The sequence below is a fragment of the Bactrocera oleae genome, chromosome 3 (genome assembly GCF_042242935.1).
Source record: "Bactrocera oleae isolate idBacOlea1 chromosome 3, idBacOlea1, whole genome shotgun sequence".
In the NCBI taxonomy this organism is placed as follows: Eukaryota; Metazoa; Arthropoda; class Insecta; order Diptera; family Tephritidae; genus Bactrocera; species Bactrocera oleae.
The window spans coordinates 16,836,930-16,858,077 of record NC_091537.1 but is presented as its reverse complement, the minus strand read 5'-3'; the positions used below and the strand labels follow the sequence as shown (position 1 = coordinate 16,858,077).

Below are 21,148 nucleotides of genomic sequence, written 5' to 3'. Positions count from 1 at the left end.
ACACATCAATAGATGCTCCGAAAGCTTTTTTGCTATTATGTATTCTTCTTATAGAACGAATCTGGTACCAAGTGATTACTGTCCGTTTCTTTCTTTTGCGAATGATTTTGCAGCAGAAAAGTTCGCCTCAAGAGAAGCTTCTGAAAATCGACTGTCTTAGTTTCTTGTCAATATGGACGGGGGTTTCTATGAGAGTGTCATTATGAAATTACCGTGCTTATTTGAACTAAATCGGATTATTTTAACTATATTAAATAAAACCCTCAACTGAATGATATTACTCATTTCGCTTCATTTTCAGATGGGACAAGTTCAATATAGAGTCATAATAATTACTCATATCTTCTTCAGGAAGGTTAAAGATGCTCTAGACGGAGATGCAATAATTAGTTAGCTCGCTGTCTTCTTCTCAAGCTTATTTGCTTCGTTTTCGCTCGAAGTGTGTTCGATATCTCTTCGGTATACTTTCATGGTATACACATGGTACTTCTTCAATGCCGATTAAGATTGATCTATTTGCCGCAAAGACTATAGTCTTTTCCCATCACAGATTTAACAAAAATTTTAGTTTTTGTGACCTAGTAGTAATATGAAATTTTTATTTTAATATGGAAGTGAAATGATCTACATTAAGAGGGTTCTACCTTTACCTCGTTTCTGGAGTGGAGATCTCTGATTCTGGTGGCAACCCATACCATTATATTGACCTCATTTTTTTGCCAATTTTTCGAGGCTTCGAGGAGATTTAGAAAGCTGAGGCTCTAAATTGAACTCTGAACTTGTGCAAAGCTATAGTAATTTGACTGTCAACATCAAATTGAAACTTCATGAAATTAAAATTGTGTGAATAATAGAGGTTTAGTGCTTTTTAAGATCGATGTCTTCAAGTAATGCTGGAAAGCAATTTTAAAAATATTTTTTTGTTTATTTTATATAATTATATCATATATTATATAAAATCCATTATTTACTAAAGATTTATCAGTAATTATTTACACTACGTTCTATTGAAACACCCTTTACAAAGGGAGCTGACTTTATTAATATCTTTTAATGACTTTATTATAATCAATATTTTCAATTTTATTCACATATTTTTAAGGAGAGTGTTATGATGACAAGTTCATTGTTATCCGACTAGTCTTTTAACAAGCGATTCATTGTTAAAAATAATGGATTTTTAATAACTGTAAACAATTTTACTAGACAAGCTTACAGCAAGTATTGTAGAAGTGATTGACGTACGAACAAAAGGGTTGTAATGCAATAGTTAAGTACAAGGTAACTATGAAACGGCTAATCATTCAAGAAACACAATTGATTTTCAACGCTTCTTACGAGACAAACAATTTAACGGTTTCTTCCGTCGACTAACCACAATAAAAAAGTGTAGTTTATAATAAGGTGATTGGTTGCGGGCAATTCAATAAGAAAAGCAACAACAAATAATCGTGAATTTCAATGTGGAAAGCTTTTCACTTACTTCATTTCATTTAGACTTCATTTCTTTGCAAAAATATTAAAAGGAACTAGAGACCTTGTATAATTATGTTGAAATTGAAAACAATAAAATTAACAAGATACTTTTCACAATCTTTGATTTAGACAAAACACTGTCGTCTATTTCTTCATTTCTTTTGAAATAGCTTTGATTATGTGCGCAATGCTGCGAAAGTCTTTTCGCCCTTTCATAAGCTTGGCACAATTATAGTCATTAAGTTAAACTATACTAAGAGGTTTTAACTCACAGATTTTAGATCCGCGCATTTTATTATATTATATAATTTTTCCTTCCAACACTTGGACACTTACTGTCTTAGTACAACATGTTATGTCTGACGAAACCTTTCTTGACTACCAAAAGAAGTGTGATGAAAGCAGTGGTGGCAAGCAGTTCTTCTTGTCTTCATTGTTCAACTGATATCTAGTATCCAATTAAAACAGGAGAGAATTTGCTAACATTTTTTGTTTTGAAAAGCATTCTTATATTACGTAAGGTTAAACTGGCCAGTTTTCGTGTCTTACATAGGCCTACTGGCAGTTAGTAATGCCAGATGGAAGTTCAGTTTAATATGAGCTGAAGTATTCGTTATACAGGACGTCAACGCTTTTTGCGAACTTTAAGAGTGATTTTCTAATCTAATGTAGTTTTGATACTTAACCTAGTTCCTTGAACTGCAAAGCTTCTAGATCTCTGAGACTAGTTTCAGATAAGGCTAGACAGAAGCATAGTAGATGTTCCAGCGCCTCTCTAATGCCTACTTTCATTCACTTGTATCGTCGTTTCTTTTGCCCATCCGGATCGCAGGTGATGCCAGTAGGTTGTGACTTGTCATTAGGACAACAACCGTCCTGCAGTCCTTTCGAGACCGTGTGAGTTAAAAGCATGCGTTCTTTTCTTCGAGGCTGTTGCACATGATCTTGGCGATCCTGTATGTCCTTAAGGTATTCCATCTAGTAGATAGCTGACATTTCCGAGCATCTCGCCCTGATTCGGTTGTCAGCCGTTTCGAAAATTTCATTGTTTATCGTTTTTAATGACTTCCGTATTTTCTGTATTGGTTTGGTAGCTTTGATAGTCTCATCAGCAATTTCGTTTCCGCAACTCCTTTGTGGCCTGAAACCCAGTATATATGCAGCCGCTTCTGCCTCCCTGCTTTAAAGAACATTCTTCAACGTAAGGCGATGTGATTATAGCCTTAATTGCCGCATGACTACCGTTGTATATATTGATCTTCTTTATGTTGTTTCCTGTATTGTTAGCTATCTCAGCCGCTTTCTTGCCCACAAAGCCTTCCGTCTGGAAGATAATATAATGTTCTGGAAGCTTCATTAAATTATGAGCATAAGTCTTAAGGTGGATCCATTTTCAACACTATGTTCAATCAATTGGAAAATCTACAAAATCATTTATAGTTCTGGGAAAGTCCGTGATTCAGAAAAAGGAGCATGAAAGCAGAAACTTTCCTCATCTAAGGTCAGTTTAAAATGCCTTCTTGACTTTTTTGTTTCTATTTACAGATCGCCTCCTCGAGACATAGAGAAAATATCTGTATGTTAGACCAAGAGAGCAATTGTCACTTTTTAGAAGTCAAGTGATCTATTGGTTGTCGAAACTGAATATTTGTTTCTCGAATTTTATTTAGTATCGAATATCATTATTTTAGACCTCAAAATCGTCAATTAGCCTCCTTTCGTTAGTAGATAGCTGACATTTTCGATTCCATGAGATAACATGTGAGGGATTCTCTTCGGATGGAAAATTATTCCCATAGGCGGTTCGAAGGTGGTTTTATATCTAATTAAGCATTGTTACCAGAAAAGCATTACTAAATAGCGAAATTTCCTTTTTTTCAATATATTAAGGCGCTTCTACTGGAAGGGTTAACTAAATCTTTTAATTAATTATCTATGCCAAATTAGTTAAAACTGCTAAAATTTAAACAAAATTGCAAACACCACTATTACAACACTAGTTTTCAGGCGCTAAACCAACAAATTTTCAACTTCAAAGTTTTATCTAAAACTACTTAATTATGAAAGCTACAACAATAAAAGTCATGAATAAACAGCATGCTCCCAAGCAAATTCACACCTTCCCCAACGCCCAGCGCTACCTGAACTTTCCACATAATGGAGTACGATAGCGGGCGCACTAACTTGGCAACAGATGTTAGCGATTGCAGTAAAGGTACCGTACAATTGAGGGGCAATGTGAAGATTCGTGATGTTAATCCCGAAACGTGGGAAGCATAAAAAACTAGGCTTTTAACTCCTACTTTCGGGATAAATTTTGAAAAGTATCCTGAACTATATTTCAGCACATTGTGCAAAACTGTCACATCAGTCAAAAAAAAAAACAATACTGAAATTTCAGGATTGCAAATAAGATCCGAAATTTTTTTTTAATGAAGAGAATGTATACTTTTTTAATTTATGTACGCATAACTATATTTTATATAGAAGATTAGGAAGTGTTTCTCTTGACATTTCCGGACTTCTTTTAAACTACTTCATATAATAGAAATTATTTAGCGCTCGGTTCAGAGCAGGGTTGGTAGTATTGTATCAAACACATATATTCGGGCTTGCTTTTGAAAAGTTACCGAAGTTTAATTTTAAATGAACATAGCTTTTAATAAAAAAATGTAATCTCGACAATTATACCGAAATTTCGGGACTGCAAAAAATCCCAATTTTTTCTAATTACTACATTATACAGTTTCTTTCATGTACATTAAATGGTTTTTACCAATAAAAATTTAATCCCGAAAATAATACCGAAATTTCGGGACGCCAAATAAAATCTCGAAAATTTTCTAAATATCGTACTGTACAATTTTCTAATCAATCCATGCATAAATATATTTTATATTCAAAATTTCATTCACTTTACTTACAGATAGTCTAAAAAATGTGCTGAGCCGAAGCACAGACTTGGAGGAAGGGGCGCAAGCACGCGCATTTAGGATACATTTTGAAAAATTACCTAAACCCAATAAAATTTATGTTCAAAGCTTTAAAAGTAATAATTGAAATACCGAAAATATGTCGGGTCTGCAAAAATCCCGAAATTATTTTCGAATGGATGTAATAAAAACATGTTCGAACAAATATAAATTTAATATTATATTACAATTGCACTCAAAGCACAAAGAAAATATAATCCCGAAATTTCGGGACTGCGAATAAAATCCCGAAAATTTTCGAAATACCTCATTATACACTTCTAATTTATGTACGCATAAATATATTTTATGTGCATATGTTGAAAATTATACGCGCATGTATTAGGCAGTGCAATGAAACGCGAAGAAGGCGTAAAATGTGTAATGAAATCTCAGCTGTGACGCGCCAAACTCATCATAAACAATTACGTGATGTATCACAGCGATAAGAGGCAACAACAGAAAGCACACAAGCTATGTGTGGTAAACGCTCGCCAAACCATCGCCTCCAACAGCGATGGTGGCAATTGACGCGGGAAGCGTGCTGCTGGTGTTGCGAGATGGCGCGTTGCAACAGCGGTAAAAGTGACAGCGTAGAGGAAACGCCGCCACGGCAGCCGCAACAGACAGCACTTCTATACAAAGTATGTAAAAGTATGGTGAGTGATGAGTGTGTGCGTGTGCAAGTATGTCACTCAGGCAGTCGGTAAGTGGGACGGATTGCAATTTTGATGCAATCTTTCAACTGCTAAGTTGCTGCGGGGAATTTGGAGTTTTCAGCCGCTAAGTGGCAAACAAGCGTCTTTGACTTTTGGATTTTTTGATTGTTGCAATTGTTTTTATAGTTTTTTTTTTCTTTATGGAGGGGGAGACAAATCACAATCGCTAATCAAAACGAAAATGTGTCGAAGTCTAACACCGCCCACCGAGTACAGCTCTGCAACGCATTATATATGGTAAATCTGGACGCCACTTTTAGACGAAATGCAATTGTATTATAAAATGCATGAAAGAAAGAAAATTAGGAACGCCAAAAAGCGGATTTCGTTTTTAACTTGAACTCTTTGGCGCCTTTGCTTTTGCGTATGTGTGCGCGTTCATGTTTAATTGGCGCAATTCATTGCGTTTAGCGCTTCGTTAAAATAAAGATACTTAACTTATCAGGTTAAAATCAATTAACAATGCTAACATGGATAATGAGTTGCATTCATTTGAAAAGAAAAAAAAAATACCAAAAAATACTTTCAAAATTATGCGGTAAAAATATAAAAAAAAATTATATCATATAAGGAAGTCCAACTAGGAATGGCCGAACTTTTTGTGAAAGCAGTGCCATGGAGAATTTCTAAGAGCGCGAAATTAAGTGAGGCAAGATGTGTTGAGCGAGTTCAGAAGAAAATATTTGACCTGGCAAAGAGAGCATTAGACGAGATTGGTCGCCAATAAAATTGTTCGTTACCCATTTATCCACTTCTTTCGCTTAACTTTTATTTTTGGTGAATTTGTCTAGAATACCTGAAGTGTTATGTAAAATTCAGATTCTCTAAACCAAATTTCCTGCGGCTTGTCTATTTTGAAGTGTAGCTGTCATAACGTTTACTCAACAGAGTCTTGACGTCCCGTAAAGCACCAGGTCCTAATTTTGGTACCAGGTATAATTTTTAACTCCCAAGAGAAAGTTCAAAGATGATTTAACAGTAAAGTTTGAACTAGAAGCATTATAGCTATATAAAATCTGATTACAAGAGGGTCCCCCCTATGTGTATAATGTTAGGAGCGTGTTTAAGGGATACTACGTCTGATATATTGCTTTTAAATTCACTTTACGGTTTATTTGAGAAAGTTAGTTTTCCTATATCCAGGCTGAAAGAGTCAACAGTTGATTTTTGCTCACAGCGTAATTTCCTCCCCTAAATCTTCTTTAGCTGTGCTTTTCGCAACCTCTGCAGCTCTCTGTCGATCATGCTAGTATTGTTTAAGTTATGAATAATCCAATAGGTATAGGGAATCGCTTTTTTCAGTCGAGGAAACCTTTCATAAATATTGTTTTGTTATCAGCTTAGTTTGAAAATCCTTCTAGTAATCGTGGAAGAAATCGGAATATAACTTTATAAAAGTAGCAGCACTCCCCACACAGATCTCGTAACTAAATCGGTCTTATGGTTAGTTTCTGATATTCTAGTTGAATTTTCTCGAATCTTTTACTCACGGAGAAAGCTAGTTATGACAACTATGATTTATAAACTGGAGTTGAGGTGTTTATTGCTCTTTTTCTGACTACAAAATCAGTCGCAATCACTACCCAATGGACAGAAAAACTTTAAGAGTAGAGAACTTGTTAGCAGAGATCAAGTTAACTTTTGTCTTTCCGTTGCACTTGGACTTCATGTCTCAAAGCGTGAAAAGAGAAATAAATTATTACGATTATCGAAAAACCTGTAATACCTTAGTACAACAGAGTCCGATGGCTTAAAACGTAACATGAACAAATAATATACAAATAATCAGTCAGTGCATCATCCGTTGCATTTGCCTATTGAAATTTAATTTATTTACGTTTCTCACATTTTTATATTTTTCAATAAATAACTTGATTAATAACTTTTCATTATCGGTCGTTAAACATTATTCGGCTAGATAAGCGGTTGTTTTGATATGTATGTATGTTGTGCAAGATATTGCCATTCACAAGTTAAACTCTAATTTGTTCAACACGCATTTTGGGTTAGGATGGCATGGGTAAGATTCAGCGTTTCAAAACAAAATATGTTACATAAGCTTACACACAGCTTCATATATTTCTTGTTTGAGCGCATGCCATTGGATTAGCTATCTGTCTTCAGTGCAGCTACTTCTTCATAGATGCCTTACTTAGTTGTAAGTGTCACTGCAGCTGTTGCATGACACTATAAAGAAGGAAAGAAATATTTGTGTGCTGCGAGAAAAGCTTTCGAGTTTTTCTACACTGTATCTACTACTAGAAGTCTCTGTATCTTGACATTATATTAATAAAAAATAAGATTTGCGGCTTAGTAAACTTGAGAGACTCACTTGTTTGACTTTGGACAGAAAGAATCCGCAATCCGAAAAGTTCTTATGTATGCCCAGACATTTTCTAAGCACTAAAAGACCTTACACTGTCAATAAAACCTGCTCCTTTTCCATCTTCTCTACATTACAGTTCTGAATATGTTTCCGTGTCATGAGAGTCGAAATAGTTTAGTAAAAAAGTCGTTCAAAAGCTTCAGAAAGCGGTGTCTATCCTATAATCTAGATATGAACCATCATTGATTACAGTATTCTACTCTATTCAAGAATGAGTCGAAGCTCTTTTCATTTTACATGGCTTTGAAGATTGGTTATGAAGCTGACGTCATTTTGCGTTAAAAAGGTGAACTAACTTTATTATATTAACTTAAATCTATATCCTGTGATATTTAACAACAGAGATACTAAAACCTCAAAATGGTATCTTGAAGCAATGAGATTCTTGGATTTGCATTGTTCAGCTCGGATCACTACCAAATGGTTGGGAATAAAATTGCACAGGTAACTCATCATCCAGTACAGTGGGTTCACATTTTCAGAAAGACGTTGTACGCTAGATATAGATAAAATATTTCACAAAAGCAACAAAGCTTACAGAGCAGAGTGGTTTCCAGAACTCTTAAATAAGTTCAGCGAAATTTTCTTATTAATTAAGGGTTCTATTGCTAATTGCTTACTAAAAACTCATACAAGGCTTGATTGCATCAAATAACTACAAAATCGTTTATATTTTCTAGTGTACGTGTTGCCTGCTGTTGCGCGCATGAGAATTCATATTGAATCCAATGAATATGTATATAAAAGCCTATATATGGCATATATAGAAGAGCTACCATGTATACTTTTATGTCATATGGACGGGGCAAAAAGTATGTAGCAATATTTTGGTGAAGACTGGCCGCATGCGCTACATAAATACAAAGACGGTAGATCAGCTGTTTCTCTAAAGCGCCACATGTGGTGCCGCAAAATTAGTTGCAAAACGCGTACGCAGTAAAGCTCACTGACTGTATAACTAGACTATTATTTTACACACAATCAAAATACCAAGCGAATACGCCAAAATTCGCCTCATTACAAAGTATTGCGTACAAAATATGTGGGATTTTGTTAGGTAGAAAATAAAAGTAATCGAATAAACGAAGAAGCTGGCAAAAGTTTAGCAACATAGTGTAATATATTGTTTGCGACTAAAAAAGGAATAGGATAAGAAAAAATGTAAATTTTAGTTGCGCCGAAGCTATAATACTCTTCTCACATACAATATATTGCATATTGAGAAGTTGATTCTGAACGTTAAGTTTTGTATGACAGCTATATGCTATATTTGTCCGATCTAAACAATTTCTTCGGAGGTTATACCGTTGCTTTGGACAATAAGCCATGTCAAATTTCGCGAGGATAAATTTTCGCATACAAAGACTTGATTCCGATTGTTCAGTTTGTATGGGAGCCAATACTATAGTGTTCCGTACGTAGAACTTTAGAACTTTGGCCTGAAAAAAAATTTTGCGAAGGAGTTCTTCTTCATTATTTTAATATAAAGAAAACCTCAACCGAATGTGATCGTATTTTGGTGGAAATTTATGGTGAACATGCTTCAGCTGAGCGAACGTGTTAAAAATGTTAATATGGGTTGAAAGACGAAGAACGTCGAGAGCGGTCAAACAAGTTTGAAGCTAAGGAGCTGGATGCACTACTCAGTGAAGAATGTTGCCAAATAGAAAAAAGGGCATTATATACTCTTGAACGCTTTAAAAAGGATTCGTTTTTGCATCGGATTGTGACTGTTGATGAAAAATGGATCCATTGCGACAAACCTAAACGCAAAAAATCATATATAAAACCTAGTCAATCAGCGCAAACAACAGCAAAGGCGAATATCCATGACGCCTACGTAATGCTTAGTATTGGGTGGAATCAGAAGGGCGTGCTGTATTATGAGACTATTAATGGAGAACGCTACTGCCAACAGGTCAAAAACTTAAAGCGAGCGATTGCCGAAAATTGCGACTAGACACGAGGCAAGAATTTTGCATCATGACAACACACGGCAGGGTATGTTAGATCGCTGATCCCTTAGGTGTTTTCTTTCTATTTCCGCTTATTCACCTATATGTTTAAAATTGTATGATCCGCAGTGTTTTGTAAGATGTTCAATCTTACCGCATGAATCCCGATCGGACAGTGTCCAATTAGAACTCCGACAACCATTGAAAGGTGAACGTTGCTGCTAGCGAAAAGTTCCCTAGACCTTTTACGATTTACCCTAGGCCAGAAAGCCCTTGCGACTGCATAGCTGCTGGTAGCTGACCAACGCTAGCTGATCCGAGATCCAACAATCCAGTAGCGAACCATAACCTTTCCTAGCATGCTCATCAGCCTTATGGGTTAAAAACTTTTTGAAAAAGAGCGGCTGCGAAGTTTTGACTCACCCACCTTCTAACCTAGACCTTGCCTCTTCTGACGACCCTTTGTTCCGGTCCATGTAGAACGTCCTCACTCGAATATAATTTACATCAGAACAAAGTATCAAAAAGTGGATCAATTCATTATTGGTGTTAAAATATATATATGCAGAAATGATCAGCATGATGAGCTGAACCGATTAAGCCATGTTCGTCTGTCTGTAAATATATACACAAACTACTTCCTCAGTTTTTTAGGTATCGTTCTGAAATTTTCACACGTCCTTTTCTTTTTAAGAAGCTGCTTGTTTGTTGGAGCACTCCATATCGGACCACTATAGCATATAGCTGCCATACAAACTAAATGATCGGAATCAAGTTCTTGCATGGATTGCTTTTCTATTTGTCAAGGTATCTTAACAAAATTTGGCATAGATATTATTCAATGCGTCGTTACATTCCCCGAAGAAATTGTTGAGACCGGATCACTACAATATATAGCTACCATATAAACTGACCGATAAAAATCAAGATAAAGATCTTTTTATACTCCGTTATACTATATAAAATGCAAATGTGAAGAGTATTATAGCTTCGTTGCAGCCGAAGTTAATGGGTTTTTTTTTTTTTTTGGTTTTTGCTGTAATCGATACAAAATTTCCCTTAATGACGAATGATGCATTCATCTTTTATTATAAAGTTACGATTGCCTTTGTGTATACTATATACTTACATACATACATATATAGTGCATGCGTTTGATGCTATCGGCAACAACTGTTGTATGGAGGCAGTCAAATCACTGCATTTACTAATACTCAAACATGTATGTAGACATATATGTACATATATACACTCACAAACCTATATAAGTAGCAAATACATTCATAAACACTAATTTCGATGTTTGTGTAGTCATAATTAAAGCTTGTTTGTACTGTTGCAAGAAAACAACACAACGTGCAACATTGTACATTACAACGATTTGCTTAGTTGACTTGCAGTGACCGTTGTAATGATGACGATTACGTCCGCAAATCAAAGGTCTGCCCTTACAAATAGTTACATATGTATAGCATATACCTATATATAATATAACATACACACATATAAATTTGTACACTTATACAATATATATTTATAATATATACTAGACTGCCAGCCGCTCAGCCCAATTCAAACGTAACCCGGTGTGACTATTAAAACTGGACAGCAACAGTGTGCACAGCTGGCGCTGATGACGGCTAAGGCAGTAAATACTCCCAGCAACAACAGCAACAACATATGGTCAACATTGTAGACATTAATGAGCGAGTATTGCGACTTGCACGTACTCGTAGTGGCGAAGACAAACGAAATTACATGCGTCGCCATATTACATGAGTTTACAGTTATATATATATATAGATATATGTATGTATGTATGTATTTAATCGACTATTTTATGAGCGCTTGCAGCCTCATTGGGCCCAGTGCAAACGCAATTTTAAAGGAAGGCAGTGCGAATCGGAATTAACATGGTCACTGCAGTTCACTTGCTTACATTTTCATTTCACATTCATTTCAGCGCAAGCAAATGTAACCGACAATTGTGCTTTTATAGACCTAAGTACATATACGAGTATACAGGCGTAAATACATATGTATGTATTACTTTATAAAATGCCTTTAAAAATATCTATTTTAAATCTAATGTCTTTCTGGTTTAATATTTGGCATAATTTTCCGCCAGTACCCAGCCATTAAGCCCCGCCAGTCGGTGTGACTTTGGTAAATTGAAGGTCGCCACAATTGCTGTTCATAAGTTTAAGCGCTCTTTACTTGCATAGCGATGGTTTAATTTATATTTTAGTTTAACGCTTGCACTTGAACTTTTCAGATCATAAAATTTTAGCCTAGAAGTTAGTAACACTATTACTTGCCCACTTGCCCTTTGAACTAACAATCTTCGCATATGTATTAAAGTTAAACGCATGATGTTTATAAATAATAAAACAGTTTCGGTAATTTAGAGCTTATGCACGGTCAATAAATCTAATTTTTACTTGAATTTAAATGTTACGCTCATTATTTCAATACAAAAGTTACAGCTTTGCTGGTTAATTGAAAAAAAATTATTATTATTAGTTTTTACTTAATTTAATAAGTTGGTGTGAAATATACTATACTTGAGGCAGAGAACTCTAATGCAGTATGTAATTGAAATTTCCGAAAATTTCCAAAAAGATCGCAGCATCGATTAATAGAAAAGCTTCGAGCTTCTCTCGATCAATTGTTGGATTATCTGAGAATTCTTTTTGGTAAAAAAAAATGTCTGTATGATATATGTATATGTATAGCTTGTAGAAATCGGTGTTTACTGAAGCCTAGAGCAAAGGTAACGCAGGTTCCCACTGACAGCTAACAGCTGATATCACCTCGCCTCCGCTCTGATTAAACTTTTGCTATATTGTAGTGACCCACTTTAAAAAAAAAAATTTAACTGCAGATGCCCCTCCCTATTGGAATCCTGTATACCAAATAAGAGTCTTGCATCTTGTTGTGGAGCTTAGTTATGGTAATTTATTTGTTTTGACCTGTAAGTAAGACTCCGATGCTGCAGACCGCCAAACATCGGAAAACCAGCTGGGTGTAGTCGAAAAAGATCCCATGGAGTCCTCGAGTGACGTCAAAAGCACTGTGCAAGTTGAGTGTTTTTCGAAGTCTGAGCTTGTGAAAAAGAGAGAGCTCTTGAGCGACTTTCAGGAATATGCAGATAAAACAATAATTAATTCTTCAAATTAATCTCCATCATAGCCAATTAGCATCATTAGCCCTAATTAACTGCATGACAACAGAACAGCCTGATTTTGTCCTCATTCAGGAGCTATCGGTTAATACTTGAGATTTTCGAGATGTAACAGGTTTGAAAATAGAAGAATTCGAAAAGGTTGTAGAAAAAGTGCGCCCAGAGTGGGAAAAAGTTTAAGAACAAAAGAAATGTCATGGAAGAACGTCAAATTCTATACAAGTATTATCGAACTTACATAACGCACCGATTCTTTTCAACTTGCATAACTCAAACATCCGCCGATTACTCAAAAAAATGGAAACTCTTTTGGCTAAAAAATCTCAATAAAAAATATTATTACGAAAAAAGGGAGGCGGTCCTTGCGAACTGAGGACATGAAGCTACAAATTAAACATGGCAAATTGCAAAGGTAAGGTTAGGGCATGTATACAGCAATGGCTAAGAAAGACCTTAACGCAACCAGGACACCACAACAGTAAGCTGGGAGACTGGCACAAGTAGATACGAGTTGGCGTTAAGCTATATGCTGTACTACGAAGAGCAAGTACCATCGCAGCTGGTAGAAGAATAGGAACGGGACAGCGAGATATTCAAGTGCAAGATTATACTTTAATGCGGCTCTAACGTACGCCGCACACTATTGGGCAGCACAGACATCAATGAGAGGGCTGGCTTTTGTTGTGCGACAAAGGTATGAAAACATTTAACACAAGAAACAGGAAGTCTTAGATAATAACTTTTTGTTGGAAGAACTGTTAAATAAGATGAATTAATAGAGTGTTCTTGAAGAAGCTCCGATACATTGAATGTATAATTGAAGAAAGTTTAGGCAGTTATGGAAAAGTTTAAACTAAAGCTAGATTGTTTACAATAAACATTTACTTAGTGGGTGCGCAGATATCGTCTATAATTTCCTGCTTGCAAAAGTCCAAATTATTTCAATGCAAGTACTTTTTACTTCCACACAGCGGATAAGTTTAAAATATTATATAACGGTACAACATTTTAAAGACATTAATAGGTTTATTTGCCTCCGATGGGAAATTTGGACACATAAATCTGCCATCAGACCGCTTACAACACCACCACTTCCAGCCTGGAGCTAACTCCGCTCGGTGATTACGCAAATAGATGTCTGACGCAAATAGATGACGTCTTTGTGTCTGCACACGCCGCGATAGCAACCGCCTCGACACTCCTGTCCGCGAGCAAAGCTGTTGACACTCTTTTGCCACCAATTTTTTATGTCTAATGTCGCCAACATTACGCTGCCGGCACGATATTGATGCAATTTTATTGCCATTACAATTGCAATTGTTGCTCGAGCGTTTGTCTGCGCTTGGCTGTTGTTAGTGTAGTGCAGCATGGTTGCATGGTGGCTGTTGCAACATAACGCACTTGAATTCAGTTGCTCTCGTTGTGCATGCCGTCGCATGTGCCGCCGTTAGTGGCAGTGGCAAATGTTGCCCTCAAGTGCAGCAATAAACAGCAACTGGTGCTGTTGCATACATGCATACATACATACATACTATGCATATGTAATAATGGTAGCCGCAACAAAAACAAATACAACAAGCACTTAACGACGTACGTTTTTGCTTCTCAAATGTTTGCTTTTGTTTTTGTTGCTATTTTGCTACAATTTCAAATCATCGACAGCGGCAAGCTGCAGGCGGAATGTAGCAAGCGGTGAGTGCTTGCTAAGTTTTTGCTACTTTTGTTGCAGCTGTTGCCGCGCTAAAAAGTATTTATCGACTGCTACGCGAATTAACAACTACTTCGTTGTTATTTTTATTGTTGTACAATATGTTGTAGTGCGACCGACAACTTGACCAAAATATGAATGCACAAAATCGTCGTACTTGCAGCAGCTAAAGCAGTTGCAACTGTGGTGTGCCTGTAATTCGATTTTTTTCGATCTTTCATTAACCCTTATAAGGGCAATCGGATACCAATGACCTCGTTACTTTATATTTTTATTTGTTTATATACTAGTATATATTTTCTGCCTTTCCATTCTGCTCCATCTTTCGGAGATCTTAAAATGGTACGGCCCATAAAAGTATCATAGAAGTCCCTCCGATTTCTCTTTATAAAAATATAAGGTTCCTACGATTTTTGTGCTTGGCAAGTTTAAGACATAAACGGTCGCTATTAGCTAGAATTTATGACTGTACTTGAGCCGAGATTGAATAGGTAGTCGTCTATGGATCAATTAAGGATAATAAAAATCTAGTATTTATGCTTCTGGATGCATGGACTTCACTAGAGTTTCGCAAGCGCTGATTAACCAGCTCGATGTAAATCAGATGAGGTCTAGAGAGCTCCTTGCTCGCAGTAATGTTCGTATTTGCCACCGTTGTAGGGGTTTTAACCGGTTGTTGTTTATTTGGCGTTCAAAAATCTTAGAGTACAACAGTTGTTAAAATTGTTTGACAAAATATGGTGTAGAAACATCTTAACACTTCCTATTTAACTGTACCGCTATTGTGAAATTAATAAATAAGAACCGTGTCTCTCTCAGCCATCCTGGTGAACTAGCTTTAATCGGAAAAAAAAATCTAAGCAGTCTGTTGATGAGTTCATGGCGCTTTGTCGGTATATGAGATCAAAGCTTAGAACTTTTGTTGTATTACTACCGAATTGTCGAACCTAACCTAAGAGACTTATGGCCTTAAAATATAAAAGAGCGAACGACCTTAAGGGTTTCGTCTACCTTCGATATTTCGGGTCTATTTTTGGACGCTGGATCGCAAAAAAAAGCTATATATGATATTTGCACCCATTTTTTTTAATTTCAACTCTCCAGCAGGGTATGCTGTCGCTTCTTCTGTGGTCACTTGTAGCAAATGATCTTCAGGGAAATTTTTAAGAAAGAGTACCCAAGCTGATAGCCTATACGTCCATAACCAAGCGACAGTTAAAGCAATAATCACACATCGCATTGCGTCAGCGAATGTCCTAAGAATCAGGGAGGTGGTAGATTTCAAATATATCACAGTTTTGACAGAATCGTGCCAAAACCTAAAAAAAAAATTCTTTTGAGACAACGCGTTTAAAGATAAACGACGCAACGTTAATAGTCAGCGCGGGGCTGGTTTTTCAAACCGCGAAAGTAGAAAACCGTTTAAAGAACCCACGACCATTTTATAAGAAAACACGTTGTATGATTGTATTGCACATTTTTTTAATATTCCTGATTTTCGGTGAGAAGTCAAAGTATTTGATAATACGGCTATGGTCATACGGTTTATTCCTCTTCCATTTGCATAAAACTTCGTAGCAAAGGTCGGATTTCAAATTAAATAAGTAGTCTTGTTTTAAGAATGTCACGGATTTCTTAAAGAACCTTCACAGAACAGAAACTTTGAGTGTTTAGAAAAGATCACATGTTATTGCTCAAGAGTGGAAAGAAAATTTACTAGACTGAGAGTTGGGTCTGCGTAAACGGAATTTTTATGCGGTAAAGAACTGTAAGCTCAGCAGCGTGCCACTAAATTATTTGAAAATTTTTCTACATCACTTAACGGTTAATACATATTTTACAATATTTATTGTGAATATGTTTCTTTTTTACCAGTCTTCCGCGGCAGTTATTTAAACGCAAAGTAGTTCAAAGTGATTGTAAAAAGCGATCATTGGCTGCTGCTGAGCATGCTTATTGCAATGGTTGTTATTGTTGCAAGCAGTGATGCACTTGTAGCAGTCAGCTGCTGCCTAAGCAGCAACATATTGCAGCTTCTTCGCCATTGTCAGCGGCATTTTCCCATCGCATTGTGCACACGACTGGCCACTTTGGACATTGCAAGAGCAACAACAATAACAAAAAGAATAGCAACGGCAAGAGCAACAGCATCAACAATAGCAATAACAACAACAACAGTGCAGCCATAAAAATAGCGATTGCAAATGCGATCATACGTTTGTGATTTGACTGTTGCCACTTCATTTTGCTCGCATTTTGTTGTTGTTTTCTGCGGTTGTTGCTATTTTCGTGCTTGTTGCCGCTTGCCTTAAATTTGCTTTATTCAGCTTTGAGTGCCTGCTTTGCCATCTGCGATTTTTTTTGCTGCGCTCGCTCTTGCTGGCCTGCAGTTGGTCAGGCGATTTTTTAATGTCAATAACAACTGTCGTGTGGTGACTGTAGGAAGAAGGCGAAAAATAAATGTGTGCGTAACAGAAAAAATACATTTCTTGCTGCTGTGTGACTGCGCTTGCCGCGCATTGATCGCTATCGGTTGACGCGGAATTGCGCCGCATGGGGTGCGCTTGCGTAATGCGTAAATTGGCACCTCCACTGCAGCGCCATGCCGATGCACTGCACTGCACGAGTGCGAGCGTTGCCATAAACAAAAAAAAAATTGTAAAAAAATTCAAACAAAATAAATAAAAAAATTAATAATAAATAAATAAAAAAATATTAAAAAAGAGAAATAAAAAAAAAATAATAATAAAGTGTACTCGTAACAAGAAAAATAATTTCATGCAACAGCCATTGCATCCCAAAAAAAAATGTAACTGTTTTTGTATTGAAAAATTGTATACTTGTCATTGGTAATTGTAACTCATAAAACGCATGCAAAGCACACGAAATAAAAAGCTTTTGAGCAAAGCTTGTGGGTTCCTTTCCGCTTCACATTTGCATAGAATGCTCAAATATTGACGTTCGTTCGATTTTAAGTTGAATAACTGAAGTGTATTTGTTGTTGTTATTCTTGGCTTTACTTTTACTAGCAAAAGCTTTATTTATTTATTTTTGATCTCATTTTGCTACACATTTCTCATTGTAGAGCATGTTGTAACTACATGTTGCATCATCACACGCACACATCCGCATTGTCAATGTTGCCACTTAAATATGCCATTACATTTGGCATTTCAATACACGAAATGGTTTGATTGAAGATTTCTTGTTACAGATTTTGTGTCGAGAAAACTAAAAAAAACAAGATGCAAAAAAAATGAAAATAAAATTATTTTGTTTTTTGGTGAAAGTGTTTTAATTTTGTACCTTATGCTTTTGTTTTTATTATTTGTGCTACAGTTAACGATGAGTACGGTTATAACTTATAAGTGCTTCGCCTTTTGTTTTTGTGTGGTTTTCAAACATTTTTTGGCCTTTGCTTTCCGATAACGGGCAATTGCATAAGTGCGAGAAAATATGCCTTCGCTGGTGCGAGCACATTACGAGCTCTGATGGATTCCCACGATCTAAGAGCCTGATGTGGTCTACTTGGTCACTAATTGACATTTGGGCACTTTACGATAAAGAGTGCGAGTATTAGGTAATCAATTAGTTAGGTATCGGATACAAAAAATGACAGAAATAACCCTTCTCTTTTTGTTTTAGTGTTTTTGAAGGGTCGAAATGTTGGTCGAACTTAATTAAAAGTGTAAAATTTTATGCTGTTTGTATTAAAAAAATTTATAGTTGCTTTGTTTTACGATTTGCTGGCTATTATATTAAGGGTCAGCTCAACAAAGATGCTTTCTACACTTCCTTAGAACAAACAAGAGAAAACGTTAACTTCGGCTGCACCGAAGCTACATTTCGTATAGCATAAAAAGGTATGCTACAGTTGTCCAATCTGAATAATTTGTTCTGGGATTATAGCGTTGCCTAAGATAATAATCTGTGCCAAATTTCGTGAAGATATTAAATATATCAAATAAATAAGTTTTCCATATCGATTAGTTTAGAGCTATATGCTATAATGGTGCGATATTGACTGTCCCGATAAATGAGAGCTTTCAGATCAGTATCTAAAAAACTGAGAGACTAGTTCAGATATATATAGATAGGCGGACGGACAGACGGACATGGCTAAATCAACTCAGCTCATGCCGATCATTTATATATAAATTTTACATGGACTCCGACGCTTTCTTTTTGGTGTTAAAAACATCGTAGCAAACTTAATATACCTTATATGAAGTATAAAACGGTAAGGATAGACGATAGAATAGTTTTCTTGCAGACGCCAGCTTGTGGTCACAAACTCACTTTCTGTAAGTGAAATTGTTCCAAAGATCAGTATTTTTCATGTCTTGCTTCTTGATAATTTTAAGGCTCTAGCTTAAATGCTCAATTATCTGAGTGGATTATATACGTTTTATTGTATAAATATCAATTTTTAAACTTTTCCTTTCCATAAATGATTCCTGATCTGCTCCAGCGCTTGGGTTTATTTACCATATAATCAGATAATTTGAAATATTGAAATTCCTCAAATGATGACAAACAGTATTTGTTAAGAACACTAGATAAGCTCTTTAGGCTGTCGGATAAATAGATAGAATAAAATCAGTCTGAAGATTAGTTTACTCACCTAAAGCATATTTATTTCAGAGCGAGAATCGATATGTTTTGAAGTAAGCCCTAACCTTCAAACATGTGTATAAAGCTATCGGACAATTGGTTTCTGAGATATAAGATTTTGAGTGGCTTATGTTTTGATATTGTGAAAAAATATGGATATAAAGAAATTGTAAAGGTCTATCGAAAAAGTTGGCACTGACACTCGAAAGCCAGCAACGAATGTGTTGACTTTGTTCTAAGTGGCCGCCGTGCGAGTTTGCAATTGACGGATTTACGGTGTTATAAATCAATAACTACGATGGCAAAACTTAATGAATTGTGCTTAGAATTACATATGAACCTTGGCGACGTGTCCTGTTCACAGGACTCAAGAGAACTATCGTTGATTTCCAAAGTATTACACTGTATTTATAGCTGAATGTATGTAGGTGAAACACCGGCATCCAGAGTTGTATGCTATGCGATATATATATACTGCGATAGTTAGGAAATCGAGCAGAGGATATTAAGATCAGGTTATGGTCAGTATTAAGCAAGTGAAAAATCTAAGTCTGCCACGTAGATGCACAGAGAAGCGAGGAGGGCAACATGTCATCATATGGTAATCATAAGTGAATTAAGGTTTATTTTATATTGTATGGGATAAAAATCTAAACTGTTTTGGCGAGCTAGGTCGTACAGACTGGGAAATCACTCGTTTAATTGAGGAAGATTAGTTTAATGTTTTTAAATTATGCAGGGCTGGGGATCAGCAAACGATTGTATCTTCTAGGTATTTCCCCATTTCGCTTAAATGGCACCTAAGAAACAGTAATTTACTCGGTAACTGAACCGCGGAAGAAAATTTATTTTCATAAATAACTGTCTAGAAGGAGACGTTCAGCGCTATCATATATTGGCAAGGTCTAAGTCTAATCGAAATCAATTGCTGTTGCCGAATGCATTGCGCAAGTGACTAAAATTCTATGCGTTGTGAGGTCAATTGCCGCAGAGGAAAAAACAAAACTGAGTAAGCCGTTCTCCTAATAACATTCCTTTTAGAAGTGGAATGTAAAATCAATCATAGTACATCTAAGATATAAATTATTATTTTTAAAATCACCAGAATCTCAAAAACTTGTAAGTCTCTTTACTCTAAGTAATGCCGTACTGATGTCGAAACTGATGAGACCGTACCTAATTTCAGCACTTACCTAATTTAGAGCGTTTAATAACTACTAAAAGTTATAGTACTGTCGCTGGTTCTTTTAGAAGTTAAGCTTTAAATAAGTTTATTGAACGCTCTCCACAGACATTACTTTCCTATAGCTCACTTCTGATAAAAAAGTAAACAAAGGTTAATCTTGTTCTAGAGATTGCAATTTTACTTGCCATACCTTGTTTAATTAAGATGAGCTTTCTTTTTTTAATACAAATTGATATGCACTGATTTAAAAGCAAACGAAGCAAAATAAGCCAAACTTTTAAACAAAAATTATATCAAAGCGCGATCAACACATTCAAATAGTCTGCTCCAAAAGCCTACTCAAAGCCACGTTTTACGTTCACAACTGTTGCTGACTGCCTGACCATTTGAGTGATCTTCATGTAAACGAAAGTGCGAGCGATCGTGCTGGCAATGAACGTTGTTGCCAAAACGCTAGCAGCTGTTTGACTGAACGAACGTAATGTTTGCCAGCGATTTGACCGCACGCCGCTGCCACTTTGTGGCATTTGGTCTAATGAGAGCGATCACGAGGCGATTCAGCCAAGCAACAGGCAAACAACAGCGCGATCGGCTAACTGTACAAGTATGAGTGTGCAACATTTGGCATGATGAGATTGTGGCGCATGACGAAGATGTTGCAGCTGCACATGAATTTGAGTTGGAGTGAGCAAAGTGCAAAAAACAAAAAAAAAAAAAAAAAGAATAAATAAATAAATAAAATAACGAAGCGAAAGACAGCAATTGAGCGCACACAAACAAAATGAGGGATATAAAAATCAAAGGTAAAATAAAAGCAAATAAGAGAGCAACGAAACGTGGCTAATGAGATTCGGCTTGATGATCATTTGGGTGGCAAACAGCAGAAGACCACCACCACCAGCTGAGTTGAAACAATAATAGTAACATTAATAACAATGCAATGAAAAT

General features: G+C 36.1%; 1 long non-coding RNA gene across 1 annotated transcript in view; it reads right to left on the bottom strand.

Annotated features, from left to right (window-relative positions):
* LOC138856471 (uncharacterized) overlaps window positions 1-21,148 on the bottom strand; it is a 158,080-nt gene that overhangs the window by 103,517 nt on the left and 33,415 nt on the right. The gene's annotated exons all lie outside the window — the stretch shown is intronic.